This window comes from Lepisosteus oculatus, unplaced genomic scaffold, assembly GCF_040954835.1.
Source record: "Lepisosteus oculatus isolate fLepOcu1 unplaced genomic scaffold, fLepOcu1.hap2 HAP2_SCAFFOLD_374, whole genome shotgun sequence".
Taxonomy (NCBI): domain Eukaryota; kingdom Metazoa; phylum Chordata; class Actinopteri; order Semionotiformes; family Lepisosteidae; genus Lepisosteus; species Lepisosteus oculatus.
In genome coordinates, this window is record NW_027167907.1 from 65112 (window position 1) to 80044 (window position 14933).

Sequence of the window (14933 nt, forward strand, 5' to 3'; positions counted from 1 at the left end):
ACTCCAGCATTAAAATGTTTGGAAAATGTGTCGGCTTTTATAATCCAGTGTAGAGCAGCATGTGATGATTTGTGCTACAACACCAAGCGCTCAAAGTGACGTCTGCGTTTGTCGTTGAAACTTTCAACTCTTTCATCACTTATGTAGGAAATAAAAAGAGCAGTTGTGCGCCACACGCAGAGAGGCCGTCAGCAGAGTGGCGCAGCGGAAGCGTGCTGGGCCCATAACCCAGAGGTCGATGGATCGAAACCATCCTCTGCTACATGTGTCCTATGCACGATTCCTAAGCATGCCATTGGGTTAGCAAAGTGCCTTCAAATAGTCTGCGTCTCCCTTTCTTTAAATTCTGTCCTGAGTTTCTCTCTCGTGTGTGTTTGTGCAAGCTTGACACTTGCGGGACTCTTTAATCTTCACCAATACGGAGATGACCAAATGTGTCTTCGGTTGTTCTGAGGTCTTTGATAGTTTCTTTGAAAGCTTCAACTGAACCTCGAAATCGAAGCAGTTATGTTTATATTGATTTCTCGCGTTAATCATTACGAACCAGGAACAGCCAGCACACTCGGTCGCATTAGTAATTATGTCACGTCTCTACTTAGCAGAGCATTCAAAGGCCCACTGGAAGTAGTAAAGCACTAAAACACTGCAAAACTGAACTCGGGAAAATCATACTGGGAGCTCTGAGCGATGTCTGCATCCAAGCCATCCAATACGGACTCTGAAACCTTGGAATATCAACACTATGATGCGCTACCTTTTACCTGGAGCAAAACGATGGAATTAGAAGAATGCTTACCGCAGGATACAACTGTGCCGCTGTTATTTGGAGCACGGTTTTCACTTGCATGAAAACTACAGCAGAACGTAGAAGGATGATCACTGAGGAGTCCACGCGGGCATGCTGAGGAGATTGTAGGTCGTACATTTCAATGATTACTGACATTTGCGCTGCTGGAGGTACAGTAATCAACAAAGAACAGGGTGTGCTACTCTCGAATCCGGTCAGCACATGATGAAAAGCCAGGAAGTATACCTTGTCAAATTGCCGTCAACAGGGACAAGTTAACCACCAGCTCCACCGGCGCCCGGCTAGCTCAGTCGGTAGAGCATGAGACTCTTAATCTCAGGGTCGTGGGTTCGAGCCCCACGTTGGGCGGTGCCCGTCTCCTTATTAACAAAGTTTCCCGCTCATCCTTGAACCTCTTACACCTCGATGGTACCGAGCACTGCGTTTTAATGCACAGGTGTGATCAAACCGAGATGAAAAGGGCGTATCTAGCTCCTTGCCCGAGAGATAAATCAAAGGTTCCGCAGATAATCCCTTGGCTCCGGTCACCCGGACGCAGATAGGAGCTGCAGCCATCATAACTTGTATGAAAACTAAGAAGAGCTCCTGTCTATTTACAGTTTCATTTACTCTAGCGTTTCCTTAAACATTGCGTGTACGAAGGCTAAGAAATTGGAGAGCTATTCTAATACAATAACTATTAGGAATCTTTTCGCCATAACAGTTTCACTGTGATTTTGCAGGTAACACGTACGTTGGGAAAACATTTTGAACGCGATCAATAACCGCACTGGAAAAATGTGGGAAAGAAAGGGCGAAAAGCGACTCTTCAACATGTGGAAATATCTTCCTGAGCGGAGCCCTCTTCTCGAAGCTCAACACTCTGCAAGAGTCACTTCTCCCAACTTGCGCCCGCAGGTTTCCGTAGTGTGCCTGCAAAGAGCCATCCGCTTGAGACAGGTGCACCTCCCGATTTCATTGAACTAAGCTAGATGCACAATTTCTAATGCAGCCTTCATCACAATAGACAGTTCATTTCTCGAAAGCTTGTCGTAAAAAAAGGAAACAAAGAACGAAAACGTATAGCTGACAATCTTCTGAAGATGCAGATTCAGCTTTGGGGAAATGGACATTTTATGTATGCAGATGCTTTTCAAGCGCTGGTTTTAGAACGTCGCTGTGCTTCCAGCATCCTTTTCAGCCTTCTAAACTGGCTACCGAGGTGCCGATCACATTGTAAAGCGGTTGAGAGGCCGGAGCTGCTCAAACCGCTCTTGCCGTTTCCCATCAATCAAAAGCACTATGTTGTTTCTTTGTATGGAAAGCTTTTCAAGTCTGGCATCGACACGCACCTTTCCTGAAACGTCCAAAGGGTGAATGCTTCGCAAAGAAATCCAGTCTACCTTCAGGGGGCATGATGTTGAAATCGGAATGAGCCCTGGGTGGGCTTGAAGCAGCAGCTGTTCAGTTAACAGCTGCACAGAAACGCACCCCGCTTGCTTTGTATCATTCGCAAGTTTGTGGTTAAAGAGTAAAAAAGGCTGGAATTCTTCTGCCAGCCGGCAGGATTTCTTCTGCACTCACCCAGAAAAGCCAAGAATTGTATTTCATCTTTCGCAAGCTGTATTTTCCAGGAGGAGAATGAATACTTGCATTAAACTGAATCAAGCCGACAGAGACGCACAGCCGTTGTTTTTCTCCATGGGAAGTTTTTCGTTAAGGAAAAACACCGTTGTCATTTTCTTGCCAGCCGGCGGTATTTCTTGTGCAGCGATGAGCCAGATTTGTATTTCGTATTTCGCAAGTTGTGTGAATTTCTTGAAGTTGAAAGTGAATTCGCTCCAGAAAAGAAATGTCCAGTCGCATGAAAGCCGTGGCTGTTTGTTAAACCGCAGGACCTGAGCTTGCGTTCTGTTTCTCATGGCGTTCGCAAAGGCGATTCCTGCCTTTAAAACTGCTGTGTCTGCGACTGAAAGTGGCGTGTGGCGCAGCTTCTAAAGTCTTGTTGACGCTCCTCGATGTTGCTTTCTCTCTGCCTAAGGAAGTTCGATTGTCGCGTCGGAACGGGGAGACCTAATCCTTCCAGCTTTAAGCCACCCTTCAGTCTTCTGAAGGGTGTCCGAGTGCTAGCATGTCATTTGGCTTTTTTTCTGGGGAAACGGAGAGCGACATTGAAAAAGGTTACCGCCGCCGCCTCGCCCTCCGTGTTAAATGATCGCAAGCCGGCGGCGGCGGCGCTCCCTGTAGTCGTGGCCGAGCGGTTAAGGCGATGGGCTAGAAAGCCATTGGGGTCTCCCCGCGTCGGCTCGAATCCTGCCCACTACGGCGCCCTTCTCCTGTCGCTTCGGCCTGCCCAGAAAAAGGCGGAGTGCCGTTTCTCTCTTCCTGCTTCTTGTACAAACGCTAAATCGCTTGGACCTGCTGCCTTGGAAGTAATGTCTTCAACATCCACCAGTGACATTTCACAGCTGGAAGCACACAGCCACGCTTTTGGCATTGGCATGTCTTGCGCCCTACTTCCAGCCTTTGAAGACCTAATTATTCAAACTGAAAGAACCGGCTGAATGAGTGTTTGCAGTGCACCAGGAGGAGCAGGGACCATAGCATTGGAGGGGTGAGGATGGCGCAGATGGAAACGTTTTCATGCGCTCCTCTGGGAGGAATGAAAAGAAAAGACGAAACCGGAAACAGTAGTAGCCGCAAGAGGAAGTGTCTTCAAGCGCCAAGCAAGCGCTCCTCGTTAGTATAGTGGTGCGTATCCCCGCCTGTCACGTGGGAGACCAGGGATGGATTGCTTGACGGCGAGCCAGGTTGCTTTTCTCCCATCAGATTCCAACCGCTAATGCTAACGCAGTGTGTGGGAGCTTACATGCTTTTCCTTTCCCGTCTTTTTCGGACGACTATTCCAAAGGGGTAACCTGAAGGAATAGGGGCCTGAAGACACGAGGCATTCTTAAACCAGCACTGGGCTGCACGGCCTTCTGTTGTGATCAGGTTATATTCGAGTCAAAAAGCCAGAGCATCCGCTTCCATCCTATGGAGCACGAGCTAATTCGGAAGAGGCAGGGGATACACCTACGCCTATCGGCGCACGTTCCCTGCGTCAGGCTGCTTCACCCATTTGCACCCGACTGGAGACGGCACTGAGCAAGCTTTTTGTCAGGAGTGGGATTCGAACCCACGCCTCCAGGGGAGACTGCGACCTGAACGCAGCGCCTTAGACCGCTCGGCCATCCTGACGCGGGCCCCCTGTCCCGGGGCGGTCTGATGAGCCACCGCGATCCCACTACGCTCCTCGAGTATCGCACTGTTATTAATACTACAGTGTGACTCCAGCATTAAAATGTTTGGAAAATGTGTCGGCTTTTATAATCCAGTGTAGAGCAGCATGTGATGATTTGTGCTACAACACCAAGCGCTCAAAGTGACGTCTGCGTTTGTCGTTGAAACTTTCAACTCTTTCATCACTTATGTAGGAAATAAAAAGAGCAGTTGTGCGCCACACGCAGAGAGGCCGTCAGCAGAGTGGCGCAGCGGAAGCGTGCTGGGCCCATAACCCAGAGGTCGATGGATCGAAACCATCCTCTGCTACATGTGTCCTATGCACGATTCCTAAGCATGCCATTGGGTTAGCAAAGTGCCTTCAAATAGTCTGCATCTCCCTTTCTTTAAATTCTGTCCTGAGTTTCTCTCTCGTGTGTGTTTGTGCAAGCTTGACACTTGCGGGACTCTTTAATCTTCACCAATACGGAGATGACCAAATGTGTCTTCGGTTGTTCTGAGGTCTTTGATAGTTTCTTTGAAAGCTTCAACTGAACCTCGAAATCGAAGCAGTTATGTTTATATTGATTTCTCGCGTTAATCATTACGAACCAGGAACAGCCAGCACACTCGGTCGCATTAGTAATTATGTCACGTCTCTACTTAGCAGAGCATTCAAAGGCCCACTGGAAGTAGTAAAGCACTAAAACACTGCAAAACTGAACTCGGGAAAATCATACTGGGAGCTCTGAGCGATGTCTGCATCCAAGCCATCCAATACGGACTCTGAAACCTTGGAATATCAACACTATGATGCGCTACCTTTTACCTGGAGCAAAACGATGGAATTAGAAGAATGCTTACCGCAGGATACAACTGTGCCGCTGTTATTTGGAGCACGGTTTTCACTTGCATGAAAACTACAGCAGAACGTAGAAGGATGATCACTGAGGAGTCCACGCGGGCATGCTGAGGAGATTGTAGGTCGTACATTTCAATGATTACTGACATTTGCGCTGCTGGAGGTACAGTAATCAACAAAGAACAGGGTGTGCTACTCTCGAATCCGGTCAGCACATGATGAAAAGCCAGGAAGTATACCTTGTCAAATTGCCGTCAACAGGGACAAGTTAACCACCAGCTCCACCGGCGCCCGGCTAGCTCAGTCGGTAGAGCATGAGACTCTTAATCTCAGGGTCGTGGGTTCGAGCCCCACGACGGGCGGTGCCCGTCTCCTTATTAACAAAGTTTCCCGCTCATCCTTGAACCTCTTACACCTCGATGGTACCGAGCACTGCGTTTTAATGCACAGGTGTGATCAAACCGAGATGAAAAGGGCGTATCTAGCTCCTTGCCCGAGAGATAAATCAAAGGTTCCGCAGATAATCCCTTGGCTCCGGTCACCCGGACGCAGATAGGAGCTGCAGCCATCATAACTTGTATGAAAACTAAGAAGAGCTCCTGTCTATTTACAGTTTCATTTACTCTAGCGTTTCCTTAAACATTGCGTGTACGAAGGCTAAGAAATTGGAGAGCTATTCTAATACAATAACTATTAGGAATCTTTTCGCCATAACAGTTTCACTGTGATTTTGCAGGTAACACGTACGTTGGGAAAACATTTTGAACGCGATCAATAACCGCACTGGAAAAATGTGGGAAAGAAAGGGCGAAAAGCGACTCTTCAACATGTGGAAATATCTTCCTGAGCGGAGCCCTCTTCTCGAAGCTCAACACTCTGCAAGAGTCACTTCTCCCAACTTGCGCCCGCAGGTTTCCGTAGTGTGCCTGCAAAGAGCCATCCGCTTGAGACAGGTGCACCTCCCGATTTCATTGAACTAAGCTAGATGCACAATTTCTAATGCAGCCTTCATCACAATAGACAGTTCATTTCTCGAAAGCTTGTCGTAAAAAAAGGAAACAAAGAACGAAAACGTATAGCTGACAATCTTCTGAAGATGCAGATTCAGCTTTGGGGAAATGGACATTTTATGTATGCAGATGCTTTTCAAGCGCTGGTGTTAGAACGTCGCTGTGCTTCCAGCATCCTTTTCAGCCTTCTAAACTGGCTACCGAGGTGCCGATCACATTGTAAAGCGGTTGAGAGGCCGGAGCTGCTCAAACCGCTCTTGCCGTTTCCCATCAATCAAAAGCACTATGTTGTTTCTTTGTATGGAAAGCTTTTCAAGTCTGGCATCGACACGCACCTTTCCTGAAACGTCCAAAGGGTGAATGCTTCGCAAAGAAATCCAGTCTACCTTCAGGGGGCATGATGTTGAAATCGGAATGAGCCCTGGGTGGGCTTGAAGCAGCAGCTGTTCAGTTAACAGCTGCACAGAAACGCACCCCGCTTGCTTTGTATCATTCGCAAGTTTGTGGTTAAAGAGTAAAAAAGGCTGGAATTCTTCTGCCAGCCGGCAGGATTTCTTCTGCACTCACCCAGAAAAGCCAAGAATTGTATTTCATCTTTCGCAAGCTGTATTTTCCAGGAGGAGAATGAATACTTGCATTAAACTGAATCAAGCCGACAGAGACGCACAGCCGTTGTTTTTCTCCATGGGAAGTTTTTCGTTAAGGAAAAACACCGTTGTCATTTTCTTGCCAGCCGGCGGTATTTCTTGTGCAGCGATGAGCCAGATTTGTATTTCGTATTTCGCAAGTTGTGTGAATTTCTTGAAGTTGAAAGTGAATTCGCTCCAGAAAAGAAATGTCCAGTCGCATGAAAGCCGTGGCTGTTTGTTAAACCGCAGGACCTGAGCTTGCGTTCTGTTTCTCATGGCGTTCGCAAAGGCGATTCCTGCCTTTAAAACTGCTGTGTCTGCGACTGAAAGTGGCGTGTGGCGCAGCTTCTAAAGTCTTGTTGACGCTCCTCGATGTTGCTTTCTCTCTGCCTAAGGAAGTTCGATTGTCGCGTCGGAACGGGGAGACCTAATCCTTCCAGCTTTAAGCCACCCTTCAGTCTTCTGAAGGGTGTCCGAGTGCTAGCATGTCATTTGGCTTTTTTTCTGGGGAAACGGAGAGCGACATTGAAAAAGGTTACCGCCGCCGCCTCGCCCTCCGTGTTAAATGATCGCAAGCCGGCGGCGGCGGCGCTCCCTGTAGTCGTGGCCGAGCGGTTAAGGCGATGGGCTAGAAAGCCATTGGGGTCTCCCCGCGTCGGCTCGAATCCTGCCCACTACGGCGCCCTTCTCCTGTCGCTTCGGCCTGCCCAGAAAAAGGCGGAGTGCCGTTTCTCTCTTCCTGCTTCTTGTACAAACGCTAAATCGCTTGGACCTGCTGCCTTGGAAGTAATGTCTTCAACATCCACCAGTGACATTTCACAGCTGGAAGCACACAGCCACGCTTTTGGCATTGGCATGTCTTGCGCCCTACTTCCAGCCTTTGAAGACCTAATTATTCAAACTGAAAGAACCGGCTGAATGAGTGTTTGCAGTGCACCAGGAGGAGCAGGGACCATAGCATTGGAGGGGTGAGGATGGCGCAGATGGAAACGTTTTCATGCGCTCCTCTGGGAGGAATGAAAAGAAAAGACGAAACCGGAAACAGTAGTAGCCGCAAGAGGAAGTGTCTTCAAGCGCCAAGCAAGCGCTCCTCGTTAGTATAGTGGTGCGTATCCCCGCCTGTCACGTGGGAGACCAGGGATGGATTGCTTGACGGCGAGCCAGGTTGCTTTTCTCCCATCAGATTCCAACCGCTAATGCTAACGCAGTGTGTGGGAGCTTACATGCTTTTCCTTTCCCGTCTTTTTCGGACGACTATTCCAAAGGGGTAACCTGAAGGAATAGGGGCCTGAAGACACGAGGCATTCTTAAACCAGCACTGGGCTGCACGGCCTTCTGTTGTGATCAGGTTATATTCGAGTCAAAAAGCCAGAGCATCCGCTTCCATCCTATGGAGCACGAGCTAATTCGGAAGAGGCAGGGGATACACCTACGCCTATCGGCGCACGTTCCCTGCGTCAGGCTGCTTCACCCATTTGCACCCGACTGGAGACGGCACTGAGCAAGCTTTTTGTCAGGAGTGGGATTCGAACCCACGCCTCCAGGGGAGACTGCGACCTGAACGCAGCGCCTTAGACCGCTCGGCCATCCTGACGCGGGCCCCCTGTCCCGGGGCGGTCTGATGAGCCACCGCGATCCCACTACGCTCCTCGAGTATCGCACTGTTATTAATACTACAGTGTGACTCCAGCATTAAAATGTTTGGAAAATGTGTCGGCTTTTATAATCCAGTGTAGAGCAGCATGTGATGATTTGTGCTACAACACCAAGCGCTCAAAGTGACGTCTGCGTTTGTCGTTGAAACTTTCAACTCTTTCATCACTTATGTAGGAAATAAAAAGAGCAGTTGTGCGCCACACGCAGAGAGGCCGTCAGCAGAGTGGCGCAGCGGAAGCGTGCTGGGCCCATAACCCAGAGGTCGATGGATCGAAACCATCCTCTGCTACATGTGTCCTATGCACGATTCCTAAGCATGCCATTGGGTTAGCAAAGTGCCTTCAAATAGTCTGCGTCTCCCTTTCTTTAAATTCTGTCCTGAGTTTCTCTCTCGTGTGTGTTTGTGCAAGCTTGACACTTGCGGGACTCTTTAATCTTCACCAATACGGAGATGACCAAATGTGTCTTCGGTTGTTCTGAGGTCTTTGATAGTTTCTTTGAAAGCTTCAACTGAACCTCGAAATCGAAGCAGTTATGTTTATATTGATTTCTCGCGTTAATCATTACGAACCAGGAACAGCCAGCACACTCGGTCGCATTAGTAATTATGTCACGTCTCTACTTAGCAGAGCATTCAAAGGCCCACTGGAAGTAGTAAAGCACTAAAACACTGCAAAACTGAACTCGGGAAAATCATACTGGGAGCTCTGAGCGATGTCTGCATCCAAGCCATCCAATACGGACTCTGAAACCTTGGAATATCAACACTATGATGCGCTACCTTTTACCTGGAGCAAAACGATGGAATTAGAAGAATGCTTACCGCAGGATACAACTGTGCCGCTGTTATTTGGAGCACGGTTTTCACTTGCATGAAAACTACAGCAGAACGTAGAAGGATGATCACTGAGGAGTCCACGCGGGCATGCTGAGGAGATTGTAGGTCGTACATTTCAATGATTACTGACATTTGCGCTGTTGGAGGTACAGTAATCAACAAAGAACAGGGTGTGCTACTCTCGAATCCGGTCAGCACATGATGAAAAGCCAGGAAGTATACCTTGTCAAATTGCCGTCAACAGGGACAAGTTAACCACCAGCTCCACCGGCGCCCGGCTAGCTCAGTCGGTAGAGCATGAGACTCTTAATCTCAAGGTCGTGGGTTCGAGCCCCACGTTGGGCGGTGCCCGTCTCCCTATTAACAAAGTTTCCCGCTCATCCTTGAACCTCTTACACCTCGATGGTACCGAGCACTGCGTTTTAATGCACAGGTGTGATCAAACCGAGATGAAAAGGGCGTATCTAGCTCCTTGCCCGAGAGATAAATCAAAGGTTCCGCAGATAATCCCTTGGCTCCGGTCACCCGGACGCAGATAGGAGCTGCAGCCATCATAACTTGTATGAAAACTAAGAAGAGCTCCTGTCTATTTACAGTTTCATTTACTCTAGCGTTTCCTTAAACATTGCGTGTACGAAGGCTAAGAAATTGGAGAGCTATTCTAATACAATAACTATTAGGAATCTTTTCGGCATAACAGTTTCACTGTGATTTTGCAGGTAACACGTACGTTGGGAAAACATTTTGAACGCGATCAATAACCGCACTGGAAAAATGTGGGAAAGAAAGGGCGAAAAGCGACTCTTCAACATGTGGAAATATCTTCCTGAGCGGAGCCCTCTTCTCGAAGCTCAACACTCTGCAAGAGTCACTTCTCCCAACTTGCGCCCGCAGGTTTCCGTAGTGTGCCTGCAAAGAGCCATCCGCTTGAGACAGGTGCACCTCCCGATTTCATTGAACTAAGCTAGATGCACAATTTCTAATGCAGCCTTCATCACAATAGACAGTTCATTTCTCGAAAGCTTGTCGTAAAAAAAGGAAACAAAGAACGAAAACGTATAGCTGACAATCTTCTGAAGATGCAGATTCAGCTTTGGGGAAATGGACATTTTATGTATGCAGATGCTTTTCAAGCGCTGGTTTTAGAACGTCGCTGTGCTTCCAGCATCCTTTTCAGCCTTCTAAACTGGCTACCGAGGTGCCGATCACATTGTAAAGCGGTTGAGAGGCCGGAGCTGCTCAAACCGCTCTTGCCGTTTCCCATCAATCAAAAGCACTATGTTGTTTCTTTGTATGGAAAGCTTTTCAAGTCTGGCATCGACACGCACCTTTCCTGAAACGTCCAAAGGGTGAATGCTTCGCAAAGAAATCCAGTCTACCTTCAGGGGGCATGATGTTGAAATCGGAATGAGCCCTGGGTGGGCTTGAAGCAGCAGCTGTTCAGTTAACAGCTGCACAGAAACGCACCCCGCTTGCTTTGTATCATTCGCAAGTTTGTGGTTAAAGAGTAAAAAAGGCTGGAATTCTTCTGCCAGCCGGCAGGATTTCTTCTGCACTCACCCAGAAAAGCCAAGAATTGTATTTCATCTTTCGCAAGCTGTATTTTCCAGGAGGAGAATGAATACTTGCATTAAACTGAATCAAGCCGACAGAGACGCACAGCCGTTGTTTTTCTCCATGGGAAGTTTTTCGTTAAGGAAAAACACCGTTGTCATTTTCTTGCCAGCCGGCGGTATTTCTTGTGCAGCGATGAGCCAGATTTGTATTTCGTATTTCGCAAGTTGTGTGAATTTCTTGAAGTTGAAAGTGAATTCGCTCCAGAAAAGAAATGTCCAGTCGCATGAAAGCCGTGGCTGTTTGTTAAACCGCAGGACCTGAGCTTGCGTTCTGTTTCTCATGGCGTTCGCAAAGGCGATTCCTGCCTTTAAAACTGCTGTGTCTGCGACTGAAAGTGGCGTGTGGCGCAGCTTCTAAAGTCTTGTTGACGCTCCTCGATGTTGCTTTCTCTCTGCCTAAGGAAGTTCGATTGTCGCGTCGGAACGGGGAGACCTAATCCTTCCAGCTTTAAGCCACCCTTCAGTCTTCTGAAGGGTGTCCGAGTGCTAGCATGTCATTTGGCTTTTTTTCTGGGGAAACGGAGAGCGACATTGAAAAAGGTTACCGCCGCCGCCTCGCCCTCCGTGTTAAATGATCGCAAGCCGGCGGCGGCGGCGCTCCCTGTAGTCGTGGCCGAGCGGTTAAGGCGATGGGCTAGAAAGCCATTGGGGTCTCCCCGCGTCGGCTCGAATCCTGCCCACTACGGCGCCCTTCTCCTGTCGCTTCGGCCTGCCCAGAAAAAGGCGGAGTGCCGTTTCTCTCTTCCTGCTTCTTGTACAAACGCTAAATCGCTTGGACCTGCTGCCTTGGAAGTAATGTCTTCAACATCCACCAGTGACATTTCACAGCTGGAAGCACACAGCCACGCTTTTGGCATTGGCATGTCTTGCGCCCTACTTCCAGCCTTTGAAGACCTAATTATTCAAACTGAAAGAACCGGCTGAATGAGTGTTTGCAGTGCACCAGGAGGAGCAGGGACCATAGCATTGGAGGGGTGAGGATGGCGCAGATGGAAACGTTTTCATGCGCTCCTCTGGGAGGAATGAAAAGAAAAGACGAAACCGGAAACAGTAGTAGCCGCAAGAGGAAGTGTCTTCAAGCGCCAAGCAAGCGCTCCTCGTTAGTATAGTGGTGCGTATCCCCGCCTGTCACGTGGGAGACCAGGGATGGATTGCTTGACGGCGAGCCAGGTTGCTTTTCTCCCATCAGATTCCAACCGCTAATGCTAACGCAGTGTGTGGGAGCTTACATGCTTTTCCTTTCCCGTCTTTTTCGGACGACTATTCCAAAGGGGTAACCTGAAGGAATAGGGGCCTGAAGACACGAGGCATTCTTAAACCAGCACTGGGCTGCACGGCCTTCTGTTGTGATCAGGTTATATTCGAGTCAAAAAGCCAGAGCATCCGCTTCCATCCTATGGAGCACGAGCTAATTCGGAAGAGGCAGGGGATACACCTACGCCTATCGGCGCACGTTCCCTGCGTCAGGCTGCTTCACCCATTTGCACCCGACTGGAGACGGCACTGAGCAAGCTTTTTGTCAGGAGTGGGATTCGAACCCACGCCTCCAGGGGAGACTGCGACCTGAACGCAGCGCCTTAGACCGCTCGGCCATCCTGACGCGGGCCCCCTGTCCCGGGGCGGTCTGATGAGCCACCGCGATCCCACTACGCTCCTCGAGTATCGCACTGTTATTAATACTACAGTGTGACTCCAGCATTAAAATGTTTGGAAAATGTGTCGGCTTTTATAATCCAGTGTAGAGCAGCATGTGATGATTTGTGCTACAACACCAAGCGCTCAAAGTGACGTCTGCGTTTGTCGTTGAAACTTTCAACTCTTTCATCACTTATGTAGGAAATAAAAAGAGCAGTTGTGCGCCACACGCAGAGAGGCCGTCAGCAGAGTGGCGCAGCGGAAGCGTGCTGGGCCCATAACCCAGAGGTCGATGGATCGAAACCATCCTCTGCTACATGTGTCCTATGCACGATTCCTAAGCATGCCATTGGGTTAGCAAAGTGCCTTCAAATAGTCTGCGTCTCCCTTTCTTTAAATTCTGTCCTGAGTTTCTCTCTCGTGTGTGTTTGTGCAAGCTTGACACTTGCGGGACTCTTTAATCTTCACCAATACGGAGATGACCAAATGTGTCTTCGGTTGTTCTGAGGTCTTTGATAGTTTCTTTGAAAGCTTCAACTGAACCTCGAAATCGAAGCAGTTATGTTTATATTGATTTCTCGCGTTAATCATTACGAACCAGGAACAGCCAGCACACTCGGTCGCATTAGTAATTATGTCACGTCTCTACTTAGCAGAGCATTCAAAGGCCCACTGGAAGTAGTAAAGCACTAAAACACTGCAAAACTGAACTCGGGAAAATCATACTGGGAGCTCTGAGCGATGTCTGCATCCAAGCCATCCAATACGGACTCTGAAACCTTGGAATATCAACACTATGATGCGCTACCTTTTACCTGGAGCAAAACGATGGAATTAGAAGAATGCTTACCGCAGGATACAACTGTGCCGCTGTTATTTGGAGCACGGTTTTCACTTGCATGAAAACTACAGCAGAACGTAGAAGGATGATCACTGAGGAGTCCACGCGGGCATGCTGAGGAGATTGTAGGTCGTACATTTCAATGATTACTGACATTTGCGCTGCTGGAGGTACAGTAATCAACAAAGAACAGGGTGTGCTACTCTCGAATCCGGTCAGCACATGATGAAAAGCCAGGAAGTATACCTTGTCAAATTGCCGTCAACAGGGACAAGTTAACCACCAGCTCCACCGGCGCCCGGCTAGCTCAGTCGGTAGAGCATGAGACTCTTAATCTCAGGGTCGTGGGTTCGAGCCCCACGTTGGGCGGTGCCCGTCTCCTTATTAACAAAGTTTCCCGCTCATCCTTGAACCTCTTACACCTCGATGGTACCGAGCACTGCGTTTTAATGCACAGGTGTGATCAAACCGAGATGAAAAGGGCGTATCTAGCTCCTTGCCCGAGAGATAAATCAAAGGTTCCGCAGATAATCCCTTGGCTCCGGTCACCCGGACGCAGATAGGAGCTGCAGCCATCATAACTTGTATGAAAACTAAGAAGAGCTCCTGTCTATTTACAGTTTCATTTACTCTAGCGTTTCCTTAAACATTGCGTGTACGAAGGCTAAGAAATTGGAGAGCTATTCTAATACAATAACTATTAGGAATCTTTTCGCCATAACAGTTTCACTCTGATTTTGCAGGTAACACGTACGTTGGGAAAACATTTTGAACGCGATCAATAACCGCACTGGAAAAATGTGGGAAAGAAAGGGCGAAAAGCGACTCTTCAACATGTGGAAATATCTTCCTGAGCGGAGCCCTCTTCTCGAAGCTCAACACTCTGCAAGAGTCACTTCTCCCAACTTGCGCCCGCAGGTTTCCGTAGTGTGCCTGCAAAGAGCCATCCGCTTGAGACAGGTGCACCTCCCGATTTCATTGAACTAAGCTAGATGCACAATTTCTAATGCAGCCTTCATCACAATAGACAGTTCATTTCTCGAAAGCTTGTCGTAAAAAAAGGAAACAAAGAACGAAAACGTATAGCTGACAATCTTCTGAAGATGCAGATTCAGCTTTGGGGAAATGGACATTTTATGTATGCAGATGCTTTTCAAGCGCTGGTTTTAGAACGTCGCTGTGCTTCCAGCATCCTTTTCAGCCTTCTAAACTGGCTACCGAGGTGCCGATCACATTGTAAAGCGGTTGAGAGGCCGGAGCTGCTCAAACCGCTCTTGCCGTTTCCCATCAATCAAAAGCACTATGTTGTTTCTTTGTATGGAAAGCTTTTCAAGTCTGGCATCGACACGCACCTTTCCTGAAACGTCCAAAGGGTGAATGCTTCGCAAAGAAATCCAGTCTACCTTCAGGGGGCATGATGTTGAAATCGGAATGAGCCCTGGGTGGGCTTGAAGCAGCAGCTGTTCAGTTAACAGCTGCACAGAAACGCACCCCGCTTGCTTTGTATCATTCGCAAGTTTGTGGTTAAAGAGTAAAAAAGGCTGGAATTCTTCTGCCAGCCGGCAGGATTTCTTCTGCACTCACCCAGAAAAGCCAAGAATTGTATTTCATCTTTCGCAAGCTGTATTTTCCAGGAGGAGAATGAATACTTGCATTAAACTGAATCAAGCCGACAGAGACGCACAGCCGTTGTTTTTCTCCATGGGAAGTTTTTCGTTAAGGAAAAACACCGTTGTCATTTTCTTGCCAGCCGGCGGTATTTCTTGTGCAGCGATGAGCCAGATTTGTATTTCGTATT

The 14933-nt window shown here is 48.4% G+C and overlaps 6 non-coding genes across 6 annotated transcripts; 3 read left to right on the forward strand and 3 right to left on the reverse strand.

Annotated features, from left to right (window-relative positions):
• Positions 1–1083: 1083 nt before the first annotated feature.
• trnak-cuu (transfer RNA lysine (anticodon CUU)) lies at positions 1084–1156 on the forward strand. Its single transcript has one exon. It is a non-coding gene; the product is annotated as a tRNA-Lys (tRNA).
• Positions 1157–3944: 2788 nt separating this feature from the next.
• On the reverse strand, positions 3945–4027 carry trnal-cag (transfer RNA leucine (anticodon CAG)). Its single transcript has one exon. It is a non-coding gene; the product is annotated as a tRNA-Leu (tRNA).
• Positions 4028–8060: 4033 nt separating this feature from the next.
• On the reverse strand, positions 8061–8143 carry trnal-cag (transfer RNA leucine (anticodon CAG)). Its single transcript has one exon. It is a non-coding gene; the product is annotated as a tRNA-Leu (tRNA).
• Positions 8144–9315: 1172 nt separating this feature from the next.
• Positions 9316–9388, forward strand: trnak-cuu (transfer RNA lysine (anticodon CUU)). The gene has a single exon. It is a non-coding gene; the product is annotated as a tRNA-Lys (tRNA).
• A 2788-nt stretch (positions 9389–12176) lies between these two features.
• Positions 12177–12259, reverse strand: trnal-cag (transfer RNA leucine (anticodon CAG)). Its single transcript has one exon. It is a non-coding gene; the product is annotated as a tRNA-Leu (tRNA).
• A 1172-nt stretch (positions 12260–13431) lies between these two features.
• Positions 13432–13504, forward strand: trnak-cuu (transfer RNA lysine (anticodon CUU)). Its single transcript has one exon. It is a non-coding gene; the product is annotated as a tRNA-Lys (tRNA).
• Positions 13505–14933: the final 1429 nt, after the last annotated feature.